Raw genomic sequence first — 24,416 nt, 5'->3', positions numbered from 1 at the left:
AAATGGCACCTGCCATTACGTAAGACAACTAACTATATGATTATAGACACCACAATCATACAAAATGCTCACATGCAGTCATAAAGACTCTTTCTTGTGAGATCACTGTTTCCTAAGGAAACCAACTACATCATTAGGAGTTGAAGTCCTTGGACTAAAACAGAGAAAGAGCAAAAATCTTGTGAAGCTCATAAAAAGGACTATTTCCCCTAGTATCTGAATTATTGATATCGGAACAATAAAACACCTGAATTACTGTATGGGTTAAACTTAAGATAACATCAGCTTTAAGAGGTAATATTTTACATGATAAAAGTAATGATTGTTTAATGCATTAAAAGGAAAAATTCTGCCAATTAAGATACATATGCTCTCGGTAAAATACCTCTTTTGCAGATATTAAAACGGGAACAAGATACGTAATGAAATATGGAATTTAGGAAGGAAAGTTCAGCAAGATAATGTGAAACATTTCCGAAGAAGAATTGTTTTGAAGCCAAGATTTTGAAGTTTTGGAGTGTGTGTGTGTGTGTGTGTGTGTGTGTGTGTGCGTGTGAATTTGCATTAACTCCTTTATTTCTATGTTTCCCAGACACATCATGACGATTCAGAAATTCCATAACATTTCATAGTACCCCAAATTTGCAAAACCTTACCATTTTTAGGAGGCCTTTCTTAAGAAAGTACCTACCATGTTTGTTTATTTATTTTTGAATTGCAGTGTGAGACCCTTTCCTGCTTCCATCTAAGCTTTTCTAGTCATTTGGTAAAATTTATTTTCCCCATGTCTTTCTAATTTACATGATCTCCCTCTTCTGTGCATAGAAGTCTTCAAGTGTCTTCAGAAGTATTGGTTTAGTGACGGTCAATTGTTTTGGCTTTTGTTTATTAAGGAATGCTTTTATGTACTCTTTTGTCTAATGATAGCTTTGCTGGGAAGAGGGTTCTGGTTGGAAATTGTTGGCTTTCAAGACAGAAAACCATTGTTTCAAATCTTCCTTGTTTTTAAGGTTTCTGTTAAGAAATCTACTCTTATTCTGATGTGTGTATACATACACATGTGTATATGCACGTATACATACATTTACATAATTTTTTATGTATACATATATGCATATATGTAATTTCCCCTTATAGTTTTCATTTTCTCTTCTTTGGTTCTTGTACTTATTGTTTCGACTATGTCAGAGAATTTCTGTACTTCTCTGTTGAATATTCTAAATACCTCCTTTACCTGAATTGGACTCTCTTTTTCAAGATTTTGGAAGTTTTCTGCTACTTGGAGTAGCAGATAAGCTTTACTACATCGACCCATTCAGCCAGATGGAGTCTGGCAAACATTTTATGCCTGAGCTGTCTTCAAACCACAGTCTCTCAATCTTCACCTCCCAAAGAATCACGATTTCAGGCTTGAGCCACCAGGTCCTGCTTCTTCTTTTATTATCATTGTTCCAGTTTCCTCCAGCAAAGGGAAGAAGCTTGAAACCTCCAATGATCTAAACAAGCAAAACACCAATGGGAATGCCTTCATCCAGGCAATGAATCGACACACAGGCATGGCCCAGCTTTTCCATCACAAATAGTTCTGCACTCCTCAGCTGGTCTTGGCTGAATGAAGAACAGGGATCAGGAGCGCAGAACTATTTGCTTTTGGCAAGTTATAGACTGTGTCAATTTCACAAGAAATCTCAAATTAGTTTTAAAAAATGTATGACCATTTCCCTTCTCCCCCTCAGGTCATATAGCTTGGGGTTTGGGGGAGGAGGGACAAGGGAGGGGAGAAGGAGTGGAGAAATGGCTTGCATCTGCTGTGCCTTGTGGCCTGCGTCAGAAGGCAGTGACAAGGAGGCATACCAGAGGCTGCTCCAGAAGCGCTTGGCTGCCTGCATCAAGAGTTCTGGCCATTTAACATCGCAGCAAGGAGCCAAACATCTGTTCTGAGCCCGTATGGAGGGAAGTTGGGAAGTACAAGGTGAGACAGATGAAGGGAAGGAGACAGGAAAGGGGTTAGAAGAACACCAGGAGGGAACTGGTGGCGTTTTACATTCTATCAGTAGTTTGAAGCACTGCATTTCAAACTTCAGCACTCAAGGAAAACAACGCCACAGTGAATGGAGGAAGGGTTGGGAGTGGGGGGAGGTGACCGCTGGATCAAAGCAACCCCAGCAAGCAACTCTAAAGAGCTTGCTTGAGAGCCTCTCTCCTCCATCAAGTTGAAAGTGGATTAGCCAGCCTCCAGATGCAGCCCCTGAAGCCAGACTACTGCCAAGTTCAAGGTTCCACTGGAGCCCAGGGAACAGGGATGGGGATGCAACTCTCCCTGAAGGGCCCAGTGGGAAATCTCCTCTACATAGACTTTACAGCCAGCTCTATTGGCTCTGCCCCAGCCACCTTTCCATGCGCCAGATCAGCTAGGAGAGCCCTAGGGGTCATTGTCATGGCAAAGGTTCTTAGAAACTAGGTCATGCACCAAGTTCCCCAGCAGAAATGAAGACGCCAAGCAACCATGAGCACAGAACAAACCTGGCTTTCCAAATATCACCTGTATACATAACTTGGATCCTTCCTAGCGAGTATGGTGATGGAGTGCAGAATTATTCATTTGAAAAAAAAATATGATTATTATTATTATTTAAAGGCCTCTGTCAATAATACAGAAATTCAGGGGAGGGAAAAGAAAGTAAAAGGACTAATCACAAATGCTATTTACCAAACTGCATTAGTCAAAATACTGCATTTTAAAACCCCTTAAGTTGTTATACATCATCATATAAGTCATTGCCAAGTAGTAATATAGATTCTTGAGAGTTATGTTGACATGGAATTTGTCAGCTGAAGTGCTGGAAAATTTACCTCTGCTCATATATCTGGAGTCATATCCTCCAAAGAAATTAACATATCATAATGCTAATATTTCAAGGTAATGTTTTCTCATGAGGATGCCATATTTTACCCGCTAATATCATCCACGTAAAAAAAAACCTATTCAATTACACTATCGCGCTCTACATAATTAATATTGATGTCCTCAAAAGAACCAGTGACTTTGCTAAGCTAAGCATGTGAGACACGCGGCTGCCAGTGATGCAGTGAACTTAGCACAAGAAATGAGTTCATTTCTTTTCAGAAACTCTAATGTGAGTGAATTCGCAACATACAGAAGGAAGCAAAATTGATAGAGCTACTGAGAGTTGGCCATTCTCAAAGAGTTTCAAAACTTCGGAATTCTCATCTTAAACAGAGGAAGACCTGGGCTCTATAAAGAAAGGAGAGAGTATGAAGAACAGGAGAGTCCCACAAAAATACACAGAAATCGATAGATTGCACGGTTCGTATACATTTAACCACTTAGGGCAATTCAGATGAAATCCCCATTTGGTGGTCTTTTCCCTTGGGGTCGAAGCCCTTCATTTCAGGTATTGTTCTTAATAACTTTGTCACATGCTCCCATCTACCATCTTGTCTCCTTTCTTCTAATTCCTAGTTTGCCCCCCTCGTCTGGACTTCCTTTATACTTTCAAGTTTTTCCTCACCTAACTCTAAAATGTACTCCTGCAATCTGACCTCCTGGCAAGTTTGAAGCTCCTCAGAGACACTTCTCCCTACACATAAATGCCCCACACTTTCCTAACCCGCTACGTTCACTTACAAGTTTGCCTGACTGTAACTGAAATCTATCCTAGAAGGGAATGGACTTATCTGTGGATTCAGAGCCTTGAACCCAAACGACTGAGGAGGTTGACCATTGTGAGAATCAGGAAGTACTATGCTATGACAACAGACAGACGCCCCATTAACAGTAACCAGCCATCTTGTACCTTCTGCTCCATCAGTCTTAAAATGTCAAGTCCCAAGTCCTGATATTAAATACTAAGGCATAAACTGGTACTCTATGGCTAGGGGTTCTGAGGTAGAACCAGAGATCAGAACTGATGAAATAGCCTTTCTTATTTTAAAGTTCCTCTGAAAGCCAAGATTAGAAACTCAAATAACCATAGATCCCAGATACCTGGTCATTGTCTGCTATGAAAAATCTTTGGGAAACGACTTGGTGTATTGTAAGGAATTTGCATGGAAATTGGGAAGACTACAAATTCGTAGACAAATATCAACCACCTGATGGTCATGTGACAGACAAGGAGTTACCTTTCTTAATAGAGCAACAGGTGAAATGATGCCTTTGGAGAGATCATTTAAGCAAAGAAGAAATGTGGATTGCTCAAACCATTTGATCTGTTTAACAGGGTGAAGTGCATTTCAAATTAGTTGAAAAGGAACGGAAAGAAGGGAGGGAGGGAGAGAATAGGACAGAGGTGAGAAGGAAGGAGAGAGAAGGAGAGAATAAAGAAGGAAAGAAAAAATAAAGAAAAGGGAAACACAGCAAGCTGAAATGAAAATTCTTTCTGTGATGCTCCTCCGTTGTAAACCACTTATGAACAGACTGTGAAAGGCAATTCAACTGAAATTAGATTACAAAAAGTGCAGAGTACACTAAATATGACTGTATTATGCAAAAGGGGAATTAATTAGTCTGGAATATGTTAACTTTCCACTGGGGTCTGTTAGTGTTTCAGTACTGCTTGGTGACAGGCTTCGGTCCTTCCTAGGGTCTTGTGAGTCACCACAGGATGACATTTCTAAGCTTTGATCCTGACCCAATAGTGCTGCTTGCAATCAGACACTTGATCTCTGGGCAGTGACACCTGGATTCGTGGAGGAGTTATTACATCGTTAAGAAGAAGAAACAAAAAGCTGCTTACTTCGGCTGAGTTTTCTTTTACTCAGCTAACACAGGTAATGATGTTTCCATCAAACCAATACAAAGAGAACACGCCCTGCTGAGAGGGTGAATTATTTTCCCTCCCCACCAAAATGCATTCACTTGTTAACAATTTTAACAGTCATTCATTGAGTGTTTCCATGACTGAACCACATGACAACTTTTACTGTTGATTGTTTTGAAGACAGAGCATCACAACGTTGTAAAAACTAGCCTAGAACTCGTCACCTTCCTGCCCGTCTCCTATAGAAATGAGCCCAAAATCGGATTCTATTATTGTATTTAATAGAGTGCCATTGGATCTGCGTTCCTTTGGCTGGTATGAGGGGAAGCGTGTAGTAATACCTAGGGGAAAGTGAGTCATGCACACACGGAATCTTTTTCATTAATGTAGTATTTAAATTAGCAAATATTGATTGTGCATGGGAGTGTCACTGTGATATTGCCATACAGAGGTATAATGTTCTTCGATTAAATTCACCCCTTCTCTCACTTTGCCTCGTTTCTCTTTTCCCTCTTCTTGAAACAGAATCAAGAGGCTTCATAATTCTGTACACCTTTTTTTTTTTTTCCTTTTTCTTGTGCCAGGCTTAGGGCTTGAACTCAGGGCCTGGATATTGCCCCTAACTTTTCAATAGTTACTCAGAGATAAGAGTCTCAAGGCCTTTCCTGCCCAGTTTGGCTTCGAATCGTGGACCTCAGATCTCAGCCTCCTGAGTAGCTGGACTTGCAGGCATGAGTCACCCATGACCTACTGTGGTACATTTTTTTAAATGTGTCTATTTGTGACCAAACTAAACCAAACCAAACAACAATTGTTAAAACAATAATAACAAACAGACTGAGGGACTGGAGACTGTAAATCCAAGAGTAGAAAAGCACTTGCTTTTAGCAGGCTCAAGGCCTTGGATTCAATCCTCAGCACTTCACATGCTAGAAAAATTGCAAACATCATTTAAAAGGTGTTAAAGAACTCCAAGGTTTCTCAAAACAGACGTCATGTAATGGCTTCAGATTTTTTTATGCATTTTATTTGCTGTGTGCATTCATAGCAATTTTTTTTTATCTTATCATAACCTTACAAGCTCAGGAGAGGTTATGCCTCCCTAAGCTGAAAAACCATTATGTATCCAGCCCAGCTGTACAGATACAAGGTTCACACCTTCACACCTGACATCAAGAGATATTTTCACAGCAAAAATGGAGACACACTAAAATATCATATAAACTGACTTCCAGGCTTCGTGTAGAATGTGCCTCGGACACATACATGAAGTCTATGTTAGAATTGTGTCACATCCCCAAGCGATCTCATCGCATGTGTATATAAACAATCCTACATGTGTAAATACCTGACATCCAAAACACACCCAGTGTCAACAACCTGTGTGTTTTGACATCCAAAACACACCCAGTGTCAACTTGTGTATTTGTCAGACTTTTCATTACTGTATCAAAATACCTGAAGTACACGACTTGAGGGAGGAAGGAGAGAATTAGCTTGGCTCACAATTATACAATCACATTTTTACCATCATGATGAGAGGAGTGTAACCAGGCAGACGCAGAAAAGAGAGATAAAGACTTCCTGTGGTGGGGTTGTAGAGCCATAGCCAATGAACAAGAGCACAAGGTACTGAGTTTACATCTCAGACCTACTCCACCCACAGAAAAGATAGGATTCCTGTGCTAACTGCATTTTTTCTCTTTTTCCCTTTATTTTATCTAGTCCTGCCATGGATGGAATGGTGCCAACGGCTCTTAGGATATACTTTTTCCTCTTAGCTCATTTTTGTTTTCTGACAAGGATGTCACAGACACACCCAGACATTTGCTTTCCTCAACTCCTAGGCCATTCTCAACCCTACCAAGTTGACCGCAGGATCCATCAGCACACCCTGAAGATTCGTGCAATAAGCATGGAAAAAAAGGGGATGGTGGGAGAGCACGGGGCGGAGTCAGGGGGAGAGGGAGGATGGATGGAGAGGCAATGACCCAGAGATGCAGTACGCATAAAGTGATACAGATGAATTGAAAGCCCTTTGTACAACTACTCGGATAGCATAATCCTAATTAATGAATCCTAATAGAAATCAGGAGAGGAGTGTAAACAACCATCAGCAACCTGCTTCCATCACACACAGCAATGGGGAAGGGCAGGTGTGGGTCTGGAAGAAGCCCTCAGCCTCCATTAATGAGAACAGCGCTGGCTCCTCCACAGTCCTCCTCGGTTTAATTTCTGCTCCATAGCATGTTTTATCAGTGGGGAGGCAGGGGCTGGACCCTTCTCCCTGCATTGTCCAATTATCAAACGCACTCCTGGCTGTTAGAAGAGAGGGTCGCTGATTCCCTGATTGCCAAACTTCAAAAGGCTGTTCTGTCTTTACCAGAGCCAGCTTTGCCTTGGCACAGGGCCATGGTGGAGGAGCTGGGGTTGGCTCTGGAGTCCCAGTGCAATCCGGCACTGTCTGCTTCCCCAGGTCTCAGTGTGTTTGCTAAACTCCTCCATGTTGTCAGACTGACAATTGACACAAGATAATCAGAACCATATAGATGTGGGGAAAGGCCTGCTGCAAGCAGAGCGGTGGAGGAGACAGCAACCTTTCCACCTGAAGACAGATGGGGCTGGGCTTGCCAGCAAATCCTTGTAGGAAGGAAGGGGCATGGAGAAGCGAGAGCAATTCCTCTTTTCTTCAGTGCTTAGCTTATCAAGCACTCACTCTGGAAGACATTAAGTTCTAGCAGTGCAGAGACTCCATAGGGCAAAAATAAAAACATAAACACCTGAAAAGTGACAAAACCATCATCGGATATGGAAGATCTGGGATTTGCTCAAGCCAGATTCTAGTGACCCTGGAAGAGAGACGTTGTACCTACCTACCTGCCATATAACGAATGATTGTTGTCCTTAATGTACTATGTTGTCTCTCATCTCCTTTGCTGTCCCTTGGTTATCTCATATTGTTATAGTATCTCACTTTGTTATCTGATATATTGAATTTATTTGTATTTGGTTATTTGAAATTTGATAGGGAAGGGGGGAAAACCAAGATGGGTGGGTTGTGTGGGGGGGAGGGAAATGGGTACCAAGACATGTGAAAGGGTATCAGTGTATGTGAATTAATGCACCTTCTATCTGGCAAATATCATGTAACCCTTTTACTACTTACAATAAAAAAAAAGAAATGCTTTCTCAAAGGAAGATGACCTGGGAAGAGGAAGAAATCATTATAACTGTGTATTATATCCACAATGAAGCCCAGATATACATATTTGACTTAGCTTGTGTGTGTGTGTGTGTGTGTGTGTGTGTGTGTGTGTGTGTGTTGGAATAGAAAAGTCCTTGTGTTCTCTCTCTCTCTCTCTCTCTCTCTCTCTCTCTCTCTCTCTCTCTCTCTCTCTCTCATTCTCTCTTTCTGTTTTTGGTCCGTTATGGGACTTGAACTCTGGCCCTATTCTTGAGCTCTTTTGCTCAAAATAGTGCTCCACTATTTTGATCCACAATGTCGCTTCCAGTTTTGGAGTTTTGGGGGGATGGTTCATTGGAGATAAGAATCTCATGGACCTTCCTGTCCAGGTTGGCTTTGAACTGCAATCCTCAGATCTCAGCCTCCTGAGTAGTTAGGATGATAGGCTTGAGTCACCAGTGCCCGTTCCTGTTTTGCTTTCCTCTTGGATCCACAGGTCATTGGGTGGTTTCTTGTAATGGGTGCAAACAGCCAAGAAGAATGGAGAACAATGGATCACAGGCAGATTAACTCCACGGAGGCTCTTAGAGGAAGCACTGACCAGGTTAAAGGATTGTTAAGGATTATTCTGCCCCAACTTGCCCCAGACCTCAAGGCTCAGGAGCCCAGAGGCTATCCTGCCTGTACAGGGGATTCATCTTCCTTCCCAGATAGGAAGAGATCACAGATGAGAACATGTGGTGAGAGATCTTACATCAATCTGGAATTTCTGTCTTATAACCCCACCCCTCCAGCCAAATGTAGACAGAAGATGAAGAAAAATTCAAGACAGTAAAGACTGTATCATGAGTGGATTAGAAACCTCTGGGTTGCCTACCAAGAGTAGATATAGAATCATAGAAGGCACATTGGAGACAGATGCTCAGATGTTGTTATCCAAGCATCTTTAGAATTCAGTGATCTGAGAGAGCCAGGCACTCTCTTCCACATGAGCTTCACTCTTCTAGGAACACTTATGGGAACTGACAGGCAAGGCATTAAATTAGAAGCACAAAAGATCAGCCATAAGAGGAAGTAACTATACAAAAGAATTTTCACAAACACTTCCAGAAAGAGAGAGGGGGAAAAAAATTACCTTCGTTGCTTGATGAGGCTGATCGAGATAAAAAAAAAAAAAGATTCGCTAAATGAGTACAGTTCCTGGAGAATGCTGTATGAGAGACAATAGAGGAGGACAAAGAAAAAATTTAAATCAGGCCTGGGTTATGCCAACTAGCGATTGTCTAATTAAACAAAGAAATAAGACAAAATTAACGTACAGGAACTTTTCCTCATCCAAAGGAAAATTAAAGCCTGACAGTTTAAGTAGGAAAGTTTATGGTAATTTTTTTAAAGGAAAATAAGAAGCAAAGGGAGAAGATGGGTAAGAATCAGATTATTGATACAATTGCACAGAGGCCACTATTCCATCCACACAAAACATGAAACGCTAGTGCCATGGCACAAGAACAGATAAGACAGAAGAGCCATATTCTGAGATTGTTTATCTCTCACCTGTTTGTCTTTCCTGACTCCCTAGACATATGGATAAATAACAGGTGATTGCTGGGTGCCAGTGGATCATGTCGGTAATCCTAGATACTCAGGAGGCTGAGATCTGAGGATCACCATTCCAACCCAGCGCGATCAGGAAAGTCCGTGTGAGACTCTCATCTCCAGTGAACCTCCAGGAAACTGGAAGTGACGTGGTGGCTCAAAAAGGCAGAGTACTAGCCCTGAGCAAAAAAACTCAGCAATGGTGTCCAGAACCTGAGTTCAAGGCCCATGACTAATACCAACAATAAAAAGTAAATTACAGATGGGTCTTTAGCTTGGGATGAGAACCTGTCCCAAGAAAATCACCAGAAGTCCAAGATGAAGTGATCCCATTCAACTAGCAACACACTGGCTTTGCAATGGCTGACTGCACACTATGACTCCTTTCCTGCAAGATCTGTGCATGTCCTCACTTCCTGTTTAGTGGGGTGTGGTCAGATGGCTGCCTAGGCAGTCACAGAGATGAGAAAAGAAGCAACATGTACCACTTCCCAGCCTGAGCTTTGGGCTGTTGTCTTCCCTCACTCCCATCTCCCTCCTGAAAGCTGGAATCGAGGAGGGGTTGTAACTGAACTCCAACAGATATAAGGCCAGAGATTTCTCATCAACCAGAATCCTAAGAATGGAGCTGGGTGCCAAGGACTCATACCCGTGACAATCCTAGCTGTTCAACAGCTGAGATCTGGAAGATCATAGTTCTAAGCCAGCCCAGGACAAAACCTTGGCCAGACATCACCTGTAAAATAATCAGAAAAAAATTCACACATGGGGGCATGATTCAAGTGGTAGAACAGCAGCCTTACAAACATGAAGCCAGGAGTTCAAACCCAGGACCATCAAGGGGAGAGAGAAAGAACAAGAGCAAAAGCAGGAAGGAAGGAAGGAAGGAAGGAAGGAAGGAAGGAGGGAAGGAAGGAAGGAAGGAAGGAAGGAAGGAAGGAAGGAAGGAAGGAAGGAAGGAAGGAAGGAAGGGAGGAAGGAAGGGAGGAAGAGAGAGAGAGAGGGAGAGAGGGAGGAGCAAACCTCTATAATGTTCTAATCACTGATTTAGGTCTGCTTGTGTGAGTTTTGTTACCTTCTCCCGAATTGGATAGCAATCAAGAAAAGATGGATGCTACACTCTGTCCTTGACCTCAGGATAGACACTAAGCGCTCTAAGTTTAAATGGCACCCACTCAAGGGAGACATTTCTACACAAACAATGCACTGCAATGCAACCTTGCCTTATTTAAGAACCACACACACACAGTGAAAATAAAGTCAGGACATGGAATCCTTCTTGTAAGAGGAGAAGGAAGAATCAGGTGTTCACAGCAGAGAAGAAGGTCAAGGAATAAGGCTGAGATGTTTTTGTGGGGTGTTCACAAAGGAGCTGGGGTCAGGGGAATGGCCAGGTGACTGCCTGATGGAGCTTGAAGCACCCGTGAAGAATCCCTGCTGATGCTTCATCATCAGAAAAGCCAGATTGGGAAGAGAGCAAGACAAGCCAGAAATGGGAAGAGAGCAAGACAAGAAATTCAGGGAAGCCTTGTATCAAAGCCAGGCATAGTTCCAGTAGGAGTCTGAGCAGGAAAACAAAGCAGGAACAGGACTGGGAAGCAAAAGGCTGCTCTGTACAACCTTGCAGAACAGAAATGCCTCAAAACCAGGCAACCACCCAGTGGAGTCCATTAAGAAACACAGTGGGGCTAGCTTCCCACCTGTGTTGGTCAGACTCAGTTCTAAGCTGAGCCAGCCTCTGGTGGCTCAATTCTAGCCTGTCATCCTAGCTACTCTGGAGGGTGAGATGTGAGGATGGTAGTTCAAAGGCAGCCTCAGGACAGAAAAGTCCAGGAGACTCTTATCTCCAATACATTACTCAGAAAAGTGCTGGGATATAGCTCAGTGGCAAAGCACTTGCCTAGCAAGTGCAACATCCTGGGTTCGATCCCCAGTACCAAAAAAGAAAAGACCAAAAAAAATGCAGTTTAAAAAAAAAAAAACATTACTCAGAAAAAAGCTGTGGCTCAAGTGATAGAGCGCTAGCCTTTAAATAAACTAATCTCAGGGACATGCCCATGCCCTAAGTTCAAGGCACAAGTACAGCACTAAATACATAAATAAATAACTAATGAATTCTAGGCTGTTACTCCCAGAGCACCCCAGAACCAATCCACGTTCTCTGTCCTTTGCAAAGAAAACTGTAGTTCCTCTTGAGTAGCTATTTTTTCCATCCCCATGTACATATACTTATGACACTGCAAGAACTGACTCAAGTTCAAATCTCCTGTTTCCTTCATGTTCTGGGTCCTACCATCCCCAGTCTTCTCTTTATGCTCCCACAGCTGAGGACCGACCCCATTTGGTTTGAGAGATGTAAGACGGTAGCTGGAAAGACCAGAGGCATAGAAATTAGAGCAGGTGCCACTTTCATTGGAACCAAAGCCATGAGAAGGCTAAATGATATGAACCTAGGCATTCCCTACCTAACACCTCCCTAACGTCAGGCCTCGGATCTATCAAAGGAGCGTAGCATTCTAGAAAGTACTTACAACTCTTCATAACCCTTGCAATAGTAATGAACCTGATCATTCTAGAACAATGAAGAGAATAGTGTTGTTCATGACGTGTGCATTACAGAGCAAATATCAAGAAGGTCTGGATTCCAGATCCAACCGAGTTAACTTTGTGAAGCTACCTAACTGCATCGTGCATTTAAATGAGCTATCAAGTGGAAAAGTTATGTGACTGTGTTTTAGGGTTGATGCATACACAATAGTTTAAGATTTGGAGTCACTTACCAAGGAGTCAGTGTAGGATATGAAATTAAATTAACAATAATTGCCACACTAAAAGAAGGAATAATAATCTGGTAGCTAGAAAAGATATATAAAATTAATACCAATAATTACACAGGAATTACTTAATTATCTGACTTACTGAGAGAACACAATCAGATGCTATTAAATAGAATTGGACCTTATATTACCTTACTCTTACATGTCAATCAAACTGGATTCTTTAGAACAAAGGAAGCATTGTTGAATCCGAAACATTATGTAAAATGATGGTTGGCTAAAATAATTACCTGCTCTAATTAATTTAATTTATTTGATTGTAGCTGTGGCTCACAGAGGCATAGAAATTGTAAAATATGGGAGGAGGGGAGCATTATACAATGAGACAAATGTTAAGGAAATGACGATTTTTATATGACCTTTAAAGCAAATATTCCACTAAGATTATCCATGGAACAGTGTAGACATCCAAGACTCTTCATGTCTGCTGGACAATTAGAAGAGAGCCAATGGTTTGCCATTACAATAACATGTGTACTTAAAACCTTTGGAGTCAATCCTAAATGATCTATGGAAATTGGTGACGTCATCAACTTCCAAATTATGAAGTGTCTCTCTCGTCCACCCTCGTTTACACAAAGACCTACGTTCAAATTATCACATACTACCAGAATTGGGCTTTGATGACCAAGAGCTGGTGTTATTCATGCTAGCCTTGAACAGTCCGACACTCCCAGAATTCAACTTGCAATAACTCACTGGTCACCTAGAGAACGTTTATCTCGTCTTTAGAAAAGAAATGCAATTTATCCCCTTATGTTTTTGGTGACAAGATAATGTATTGGCCAAATCAGGCACTTTTGAGATGGAAAAGGGACGCCATTAATAATGACAAAAAAAAAGAAAAGAAATGTAAGGCTTACCTCACACAAACTGGGACACATGGACACCGCATTTAAAAAATTTCTTTTTGTTTGTTTCCCTTGATGTGTTCCAGGATCTCTCTCTCTCCCTCTCTGTCTCTCTCTGTCTCTGTCTCTCTGTCTCTGTCTCTGTCTCTCTGTCTCTCTATCTCCTCTCTCTCTCCCCCCCTCTCTGTCTCTCTCTCTCTCCTTCCATCTCTCCCTCCTTTCTTGCTTCCTTTCTTTCTTCTTCCAGTGTTGCATCTCGTAAATGGAATTTACAGCTTTTCCTTGGAGATGGAGATGTTGTTCTGAGCACACATTGACGAGTGTTTCTTCATGGCAAAAAAAAAAAATGGCAGGAAGCCATTGGTAAGGAGAGAGTGCTCTCAGAGCCAGGAGAGCTGGCATCAGATGGCACCCACAGCAAAAGGACTTCAAAAGAACTGGCATTCATAGAGGAGCCATCTGAAAACAGCCTTAGACCCGGTCTCCTCTCAGATCTGGTATAAACATATGCATTCAGGGCTGGGATATAGCTCAGTAGCAAAGAGCATGCTCAGTAAGAATAACATCCTGGGTTCTATCCCCAGTACCAAAAAGGGAAAGACCAAAAAATAAAAGCAAAAGAACCTTAGGGCTGGGGAGCAATGTTTCACACATATAATCCCAGCTACTCAATCCTCGCTAGTCAGAAGGCTGAGATCTGAGGATCATGGGTCAAAGCCACCAGATTAGAAAAGTCCATAAAAAATACAAAACCACACACGCACAAAATAGAAGTGGAACTATTGTTCATGTGATAGAGTGCTAGCTTTGAGCATAAAAGCTTAGGGGCAGGGCCCAAGCCTAGAGTTCAAGCCCCAGAGCCAGACAAGAAAAAAAATATATATATATATATACATACATATATACCCACATACATATATACATACATTAAAAAGAACATGGCTTCTAGCTGATCTTAAACAATTGCTTGTAAAGATAAAGTTCTTAGCCTTTGAACCTCAATTTCCTTTCTGGCAAAACAAGGATCCAGAAAACTTAGAGGAACAGGACTTGTGGGATTAGTTACTATTTAACAAACTGCAAGGTATTTGAACTAAGAGACATTCTAATCAAAAGGGAAAACTAACCTGCCACAGATAGCACCCCCAAATCACCACCTCAAGATCTCCTTGAGGCTGTGTCCCATGAGAGCTCCCTTATACAAACACAGTCTCTGCTACTATGTCAAAGGCAGCTTCCCTCCCTCTCCGCAGACCTTCTAATTATCTCTGCTGTTTAGAGCATCCGGCTCCGGCTCCTCGGCTCCCAATCCTCCATTATTCTGACAGCCAGCAAACTAGGCCTATTAGAACTCAGCACCACTTTTGCCTAAAGGCAGGAACTTTGTGAGACCACAAATCGTCATGGTATTAAAAGTCGGTGCATAAGAACTGCCCTCAGCTTTGGAGCTAAATTGCTAGTTTGAAGACATTCATTGCAGTATATTGTATTTCCCACTATATTTTGCTTTAATAGACTTCGTGGTAAAGTGTAGAAGAAGAGTTTTTAAAGCCCGAGGTAGCATATATCCAACTTTCCCCCTCCCTCCCTTTTATATCTATTTTTTCCCATCTTTTGCTTGTCATCGTATATTGTTTTGTTGCTTCCCATACATAAAACAACCTGGCAGATGCAGAACAATGCCCAGAAGTTACTTGGACATATTGACTTTACGATTAAAAGTTGAAACAATCAAGCTTTAATTTCTGCTCCTTGCATGACTCTTTAATTTTCAAGCAAATGGAAAACATCCCCCCCTGAATACAACAGCACTTTCATAGGCCTGGGTTCATTTCTGTTCTTTTGCATTGTCTGCTGAACATCTCTTGGCAATGAAAGGGAGAAGGGTGAGAATATATTTGTTCACCGTTTCCCTCTGCAAGGAGCAGGCTCGCTTTGTAGCTCTGGTTCTTTCTGTCAGGATTCACATGAAGATGTTCGAGCAAAAAATATCCACCTCATTTCAAGTTGGTTTGACACCTGCCATCCATTGTAGTTGATGGGATGCGATGATACTGGTTGATGTTGCTTCCCTTTTATCTCTCTAGGTCATTGGCAATAGAGGAGGGAAAGGTGATGATCTGCCAGTCTTTTATTATCATTTTGTCAGTGATGGGGCTTGAACTCAGAGTCTGGACAATTTCCCTGAGCATTTTTGGCTCAAGGCAAGGGCTCTACCACTTTGAGTCACAGGACTACTTTCCACTGGTGAGATAAGAGTCTCACAGACTTCTCTACCTGGGCTTGCTTCAAACTGTGATCCTCAGATCTCAGCCTTCTGAGTGGCTAGGGGTACAGGCGTGAGCCTCTGGCTCCTGGTTCTGTTTCCCTGGTCCTAGTGGCACTTGTAGTCCCTTGAGAGGCATCAAGGCCAAACAAATAGCCAGGCCCCAACTGCTCACACTGACACAAGAGGTTGGAAAGGGAAGCTCATAGTTCAAAGGCCAGCCCAAGTCTCTTATACACAATTAACCAAGCCAAACAATGCAGTGACTGGAAGCATGGTTCAAGTGATAGGAAGATGAAAGGAGAGGAAAGGAGGAGAGGGGAAAGGGAAGGAGTGGAGGGAAGAGAAGAGGAGGGGAAGGAAGGGAAAAGAGAGGGGAAAGGAGGACAGGATTGTGGAGGGGAAGAGAGGAGAGTGGAGGGGAGAAGACAGGGAAGAGTCAGAAAGGAAGGGGAGGAGAAGAAAGGGAAAGGGAGAGGAGAGAAGAGGAAGCCATTGGGTGCTGCTTTAAGCTGGCAATGCCTGGAAGTAGTGACTTCTGCTGTGACTCTGGGCCAGGGAAGGCCCTTCTTTTCCCACACTGACCTGGGCCAGGTCAGGAGCAGGAGCTACCCACCACAGAACACAGGATGAGTTCGAACCCTTGAGTTTTTGTTTTTATGAACATTCTCAAGGAAAAAGAAAAAAAATTGGAGAAAGTTACTTGTTTTTTTTAAAGGAAAATAACTTAATTAGAGGCAAGAGAATAATCAGAAAATTTTAAGAAGCTAAGTTTGCATGGCATGCTTTCCATCTGTACCATATGTGTACATACATACATACATATTATATATATATACACATATACTGTCAATCTGGGAAGTGATTAGTGAAAATTATAACATAGGCATAGTCTTTCATTCATGTGTTTTATGTCTCTTTTTTTTTTTTGAGGGCAGATGTCCTGAAGAGGTTTGACTTTGGGGTTATTGTGTGTGGAGAAGTGTATTTGGGTTTAAGATTTTCAGATGCCGCTAGGGCCTTTCTGGTTGACCCTTGACACGGCCTCTGAGTGGAAGTGCCTCCAGAGAAGGAACTTGGCGTATTCATCTTTGTGACCCTTGTACCCCTCCTCACAGGCCGGGCACAAAGCAGACACTCAGAAAAGTTTATTGAGTCAATGTGGGTTGAATGTCATAACCCCAAACTTTCATTTGCCATCTGTGAAAGACAGGGAGAATAAGACCCAGCTGAGACTATCGTGTCATTCATAATTCCTTAAAATATTTTGAAATCAGTCCCTGAACAATGACAAAACAACAACAAACAACAACAACAACAACAAAGGGTATTAATGTCTCCTTGGAAAACTGAGATGCAAAGGTAACAGTTTTCAACTCTGGACTTTGCATCAGACACTTTTTTCCTTTCTGAGGGTGGTGGGATCCCAGTATTCATAACTGCTGGGTTCCAGATGCATAGGGGTTTTGCTAGAATAAACAGTCTATTAGATGGGATTGAAAGAAAGAAAGAAATATCCCGGAAACAAGCAGGCACTTGAATATAATTCCTTTTTATCTACTAATTCATGATGGGAAAACATTCTATTTAAACATAAAAGTTCTTCTTACCAGATAGGCACCAGCGGCTCACTCTTCTCTAATAAATTACTCAGAAAAAGCTGGAAGGAGTGCTGTGGCGTAAGTGATACAGTACTAGCCTTGACTACAAAGAGGCTTAGAGACAGCTCCCAGGCCCTGCATTCAAGACCCAGGACCAGCCTGTAAATAAATAAAGTAAATAAAAATAATAAATGAATAAAAATTGAAAAGAAAATATTCTCACCTAGCAATAATCCACAGATCGACAAGATTCAGAACACAGTCTCTAGGCTGTTGCACATAAATGTGTTCTTTAATATGGAACTACTCACATCTCCTAGTAGGGGACAGTTTTATAGAAAGAGCTGTTTTCCCTGAAGAATGAACACACAGATAGAATGCCACACGGATACTTGTCAGAAGTCTGAATATCCTTGGCTACTAGAAATTTCTTGTCATATTCCCAGCCATTAAAGAGAATGCAATTGTCTCTACATGTAACTGAGAGGAGAGAGAGAGGAAGAAAGAGACCCCCCCGAGAAATGTCTCTGATGAAACATAACCCTGTTTTCATTGAAGGATTATTGGTATCAAGCACGAGCTTGCAGAAGACCACTGCTTATGCCCATTGGAAATTCCTCTCCATTTCATTCAATTAAATCGGATCCCAATTCTGTGTCGATGATAGTTTACACATCAACTCTGTCTGTGTTGCATCTGTCAACCAAGGAGAGGACAGAGAAATGTCTTTTTCTTCCTTAGAGGATTCTGATTGAAAAGCAAGAGTTCACAAGAAAAGGAGAAAAGGAAAATATTTAGGGAGAGATGATAGTCAAATTTGGAAGCAGAAGGTCATGAGCAATATCAAGTTCTGTTTTTGCGAATTTCGAAATGGAATCGAGCTGGTGGACATTTGTGTGGCAGACGGCGCTCGTCCTGTGTGCAGAAAGGAGAAGCTGAAGTAAAACCCAAGGCTTTGTCTCTACTGGGAGAGGGAAGGGTAAAAAGGGAGGAAAGGGAACCATGAGGAAGAGAGATAGGGTCAGGGAGGTAGAAAGGAGGGCAGCGCTGGGAGAAGATGTGAAAAATTAGAACAGGAGCTCAGAGCACTCGGGAGAGCAGGGGAAATGACAGTTGAAATTAGAACAGGAGCTAAGAGGAGGGATGGCAGGAACGAAGAAATTTAAGGTGGGAGAAACTAGAGAAAAGTGGACAGAAAAAAAGAAAGCTGGGCTTCAGTCAGAAGGCCCAAAGGCTGGCGTGTAACGAGGAGATACATCCTGTTATGGCTCAAAAACCAACCAAACAAACAAAAACTACTTGTCATCCTGAAATGAGTCTGAGAAGGGAATGGAATATAGCCCCGCAATCAATATTACATTTTATGCCTGCTGCACCTTTCAAAAGACTCAAGAAGCCATTGATTCAAGTAAGTGTCACATTTTTTTTTGGTATTATCATTACAGCCTCTGATAACTCTCTGTAACAGTTTTGCTATAGAGGTTTGCACGTTTCTGGGGATGGGTGAGACCTCAAGGTACCTTTCGGTTGTGGTTGTACAGTCATGTGGTACTGTCCCCTTGTCAGAGGACAGGTGAGTGGTAGGCTCAAGTAGGAGAAAGGGCTGTTTTGGGGGTCTGATGGGAGCCTCTCTTAAGCACTGGGGATCAAGCTTCTGTTCTGTAGCTGGAATCTTCGGAAAGCCACGAAGGCTTGTACTCTCTTGGCTGGTTGAATGGAGTGGTTTGCGGGCAATTTGTAAGTTGTATTTTGTGGCCAGTTGTACAAGTGGAAAATAGCTGATTCTGATGGAATAGTGGTGGGAAGTTGGAAGGCCAGTTTGCCTCACGAGGCACGTGCAGAGTTAACCAATCCAGAGTCTGGCTTTGAGTTTTTATTTCCAAGGCCTTCTATCAGGGAAGCAGGCTCAGGATTGGCTGTGCCTGCTACCGGTGTGGTGTCTGGGACTTAACTGGTTAGGGTTTCGAGCTGAGACAGGACACGTGATCCATCATTCATGCCCTGAATTCTTGTGTTCAGTGCCAAAACCAGAGCCTATTTTTCAGGCTTTGCATCCATTCTCCATCACTACCAGAGATCTCTGTGGAGAGAGGAGCCTATGCTCTGACCATTCCATGCCTGGTTTTTTATTTGTTTTTTTTTATATAATTTTTTATTGTAATTAATAAAAGGGTTACATGATATTTGCCAGATAGAAGGTGCATTAATTCACATACATTGATACCCTTCCACATGTCTTGGTACCCATCATCCTCCCCCCCACCCACTACCCACCCCCGGTCTTGGTTTTCCCCCCTTCCCTATCAAATTTCAAATAACCAAATACAAATAAATTCAATATATCAGATAACAAAGTGAGATACTTTAACAATATGTGATACTCAAGAGACAGCAAAGGAGATGAAAGATAACATAGTACATTAAGGACAACAATCATTCATTATATGTCCATGCCTGGTTTTTAAACCCTTACCTGTTCAAGGAGCATGGGCCAGATTTTGGTTCTTCCTCAGTCTGAATCTGGACCTCTGATTTGAGTAACACTTTTTATCTTTTAACTCTGGTTGAATGCTGACACTTCTCAGTCCCTTGAGGAGTCCAAGGCTTGGTCCTGAAAAATCCACTTGCACTGCTTTGCCCCTTCCCATCATTTCAATGATGTAAAATTCACAGATATTCTCATTTCCAGGGTTTATGCCACTGTGGTATAATCCCATGTTAGCAAACTAACATTCAGTGGCATTTCTCTTCCTTCTGTTGGCTCTTTCTTTCTGTGTAAAGTTGGATATATGTCACCTCAGCTCTTTAAGCCATTCATTCATTCATTCATTCATTCATTCATTCATTTGTTCAATAGATATCCTCTGGACAAACATGATGGTCGAGGTAGTATGCTAGACACTATTCAAATTTCTGAACCACTCCATTTAATTGTCCTCAATCAAATATTTATCAAACACCGACTGATGCTGGTGTTTTTCTACATGCCAGAGAAAGAGAATAGAACAATGGAAGAGATTAAAAGTTTGTTTTCCACACAGCCTGCATTTGATGGACTGGAAATAATATGTACAGAAAATAGAATAAGTGAGATGAGTAGGGAAACATGAGCAGATAAAGCAGAGTAAGGAATGGAGAACATTGACAGGTTTATTTCTTAGAGAGGGACCTTGGATGCGGTGATAGTTGAAAATAAATGGAAAGAAATAGAGAATTTAGGGGAAAACAGTGAATCAGTACAGAGAAGACTAAACATTCAAAAACCTTCATAGTTTGCCTTGTTTAAGGAACATAAGCAAGAGGCTTGTGTCACTGGAATCAAATGACAGCCAGGATCCAGGCAGTAGAGTCTTGTAGGCACCACAGGACTTCGGCTTTTACCTTTGGCTCAGTCTGGAAAACTATTGGAGACCACTGAGCAAAAGGCAAATAGAAACTCCATGAATTATCTGGCTCTAATGCTGACTCTAATGGAGAAGAGAGGTGGGGTGGACAAGTGCAGACAGACTGGGTAGAAGGCCACCATAAAAGCCTAGGCAGGAAAGGATGGTGATGATATGAACAAGAAGGGTGGCGGCAGACATGAGGAGAAGATAGGAGAGGATCCGTGGTCCGATGATCAAGACAGAGGGTTGAAAGCATTTGCAGGTGAATGGTGCAGAAGTGTGGAACAAAGGAAGAACTACAGAACAAGCTCCATTGTCTTCTCCCCCCACCCCCATTCCACTTGGAGGATCTTATTTATGAATGTAGGAAAAAAGAAAAACAGAGGAGGAATGGGTTCAAGAGACTAATGGTTGTGGAGGTTGAGTTAGAGAAGCCAGTTGGAGATAGAAGTCAACAGGACAAACACACACATCTAGAAGGAGTTCAGTGGATGACTTAAGTGGTAGAACTAAGTGCAGGGCTCAGAGTTCAAACCCAAGAGTTTTCAGAAAGGAACCCAACGGAGAAATAAAAAATTGGACCAACTTGGTCTCCTAAATGGACGATTATTTTTGACTTAAACTCTCTTTTAAGCCATATTTTTCTCATCTCCTTCCCCAAACGGATTCTGCATCCTATTTATCTATTGTTAGGGTCGCTTCAGATCTCCAGATTTGAAAGGTAGGGATGATTTTTATCTTCCTTGCCTTTCCATTCAATGCCCAATCTTAGTCTTAAGGACACTTAGGTCTTGACATGTGTCTATCAGTAGGCATCACACACACACACACACACACACACACACACACACACACACACACGAACAGATACGTGGATACTCTGTGAACTGAATGTCCATGCAGGATTTGATAACTAAACTTTTTCTCATGCCATGTTATCAAGCATTTACTTTATTCCTTGTTCCTAGCATCAGAGCTCCAGTGCAGTTTCCTTGTGGATGTACCACTATTGGACTGACTCATAACGTAGGTCTCCCCTTGGGTCAGAAGAGGTATCACAAATAGAACAACTCATTGTGATGGAAGTTGGCATCTCTTACGAAAACCTCCTTCATGGCTCTGCGGATAGATAGGCAAAAAAAAAAAAAAAATGTCAAGTCAGCTCTACTCCAAAGCCATTTGGAGACATTTGCGACAATGAATGCATGATTAAGTTTATTGTTTAGCAAACAGTTTGCAGACATTAGCCAAGGAAGAGATATGGCGGCAGTTTACAAATAATTGCAATTGAATTAGGCAGACTGCAAGGCGAGAGCAGTGCAAATAATTTGCCAATTCCATAAAATGTTTTGCAAACAGATTCTGGGAGGAAAAAGAAAATTAGAATGAGGAAAAGCAGAAAACTCAGAAAGGGAAATGTTTTCGGAACCTGCTCTGCAAGTGAGAGAGAGAGGATGGGCCTCGTATTTTACCACAGGAGTGAAGTGTTAGTGCAAAGGTGTTTATTTCTGCTTTGCCTCAGAGACAGAGCTTGGCACAGACTTCAGAGCAGGGAGAAGGGGATTGGCACTTAACAGATTCAGTTGCACAAACGGAGCAGAAGCGCTTAAAAATACAGTACGTGCGTTTACACGAAGGAGCACTGTGGCAGAGGAAAAACTGACTTTCACCAGCAAATTTGTGCTGAAAGTCAGAAACACAATATTTATCTGGACTTCACTGGATTAGGACTACTTATTTTATTGAATTTATAACCTGCATTTCCTTAAAGGCTATATCTCATACATACACATTAAAATTATGTATATATCCCCTAGTACATCTCATGTATATATTGTATGGTATATATACAATATAATATGCATAATACATATGTGTGTATAGAGTAATGCACATATGCAGTAAGCAATAAATTTCAAATAATGCGTATCAGTTTTATATTAATGTATAACTAGCTGTTTTTGTTTATTTCTTACTATTGCTTCCATGAAATGACTGTGCAAATACAACTGTAAACAAATCAAACTAAAAAATAAACAACAACAACAAAAAGAACAGACCATGCTTAAGTTGTCCACTAACTCACTGGAACTACTTATAGAAGGATTTACCACCCATGTTAATTTAATTTCTATCTATATTATTTTTCTTAAAAGTGGAGAGTATTTATAAACTATATGACCATAATTTAGTGTAGGGGAAGGTTTCTAGTGAAAAACACCCACAGGGCATCAGTGGTTAAAGGTTGGCTTTTTGTTTCAAAGTGCATCCTGAGTTGTGGTTTTCATCTTCTAACCACAGCCTTTATCATTTGCCATTGATTTTTTTTTTATCTCTTTCTCCCAACCATTCAACCACAGTAGCAGATTCAAATATGCATTTGAGGAAGACTAAGTAAACTTTTGAGTTCAGTCTCATGTATTAAAACTTAGGCTTGTTTCCTCATGTACAGGAAGAGACAACCCGTGTCAATTCCAGGAGAATCTAGGATCCATCTTGGAATAATTGGAGTTGGAAATCGTCCGGTGTGTGCATTGAGAAATCACATTCAAATCTTTTCCTTCTCGGCATTCTGAGGCGACACCAAGTGTGTGTCATTTGTCAATTTCCAGAGCTGCGTTTTAAGTCTGCACGTCAGCCGGGTAGCCCAGAATAGAAGAATGAGCCAAATAGATCACAAATCGGTCACTTTTTTTTTTTTCAATTCAACTTATGGCAAAAAAAAAAAATCTACCCATGATTTCTCAAAGGAAATTATGTGTATTCAGTTTCCAGTCTCATTTCTCACATGTAAGAGTTTTCAATGTCTACCACTGCCATCTGGGGTGAGATAGATCAAGCCCACAAATGGAGGCTTAAAGTCGTGGTCACATTTTAGCGGCACAGCAATTCTCTTTCTTACAAGTTGCCATAATAGGAAGCTCCTGAGTTGAAGACTTTTAAAGAGGACAGTTGATGACTGAGCACCATCTAATTCTTTTACCTTTTGCTCCTCTGTCCCTGAAAAGAAGCAGCGTTTTCTATTTGTAGCTTCAGGAAAAGAAAGAAGCCTCCTTTCTTCACTTGTTGATCCCATTAGTCAGAATGATTGACAAGACGTAGACAATTGCGTCTCACATGAATGTGGGGAGGCTCAGAATTGGTGAAATGGAGACTCGTGCTAATGGAAGAAAGATGACCCACGTCTTTTGACAAATGTGAAGTAGATGGGAGTCCAGCAAAGTTGTAACCATTTAATCTGCATTGCAAGGGAAGACAAATTGCGTGACTGAAAACCCTCTTTATTTCTTATTTTATATAGATAGTTTTTGCATAGCAGCATAGAAAGAGGTAAGGTTCTCAACTTGCTAATGTGGGTCAATATTATTCACTCAGAGTTTCAAATGGCCTTGAGGCTTTTGCGAGTTTGTGGCCTCTTCTTGGGTCAAGGGAGAAAAGAATAAACAAAAGGAAATAAAAATGAATAAAGAAATCATATAAATCAATGTAAGAATTGCAAGTCTTCGTTAAGGTTCTGACCTCTGTTGGAGGAATGTAATTTCTGACTCAGAAAGGTATTAGTGACATGTTCCCACATTACGTGAATGTAAAGACAAGCATGCAAAATGAACTGGAATTCATTTTGGTTCTTACATATAATGGAGACCAAAATTGTTTTATTTAAAATTCATCTTTTTCCCTTTTGAGATATTATGTGTATAATCCTAAATAAAAATTGTTGACGGCCGGGAGTTTGGCCTTGTGTTAGAATGCCTGTCTAGCATGCACAAAGACCTAGGTTTGATTCCTTGGTACCACATAGAAAAAAGCCGGAAATGGTGCTGAGGCTCAAGTGGTAGAGCTCTAGCCTTGAGAAAGTCCAAGGACAGTGCTCAGGCCCTGAGCTCAAGCCCAAGACTGGCAAAAAAAAA

The sequence above is a fragment of the Megascapheus bottae genome, chromosome 30 (assembly GCF_031878675.1).
Source record: "Megascapheus bottae isolate mThoBot1 chromosome 30, mThoBot2.hap1, whole genome shotgun sequence".
Taxonomy (NCBI): domain Eukaryota; kingdom Metazoa; phylum Chordata; class Mammalia; order Rodentia; family Geomyidae; genus Megascapheus; species Megascapheus bottae.
The sequence above is the reverse complement of the archived record's forward strand: the minus strand, read 5'-3'. Positions refer to the sequence as shown.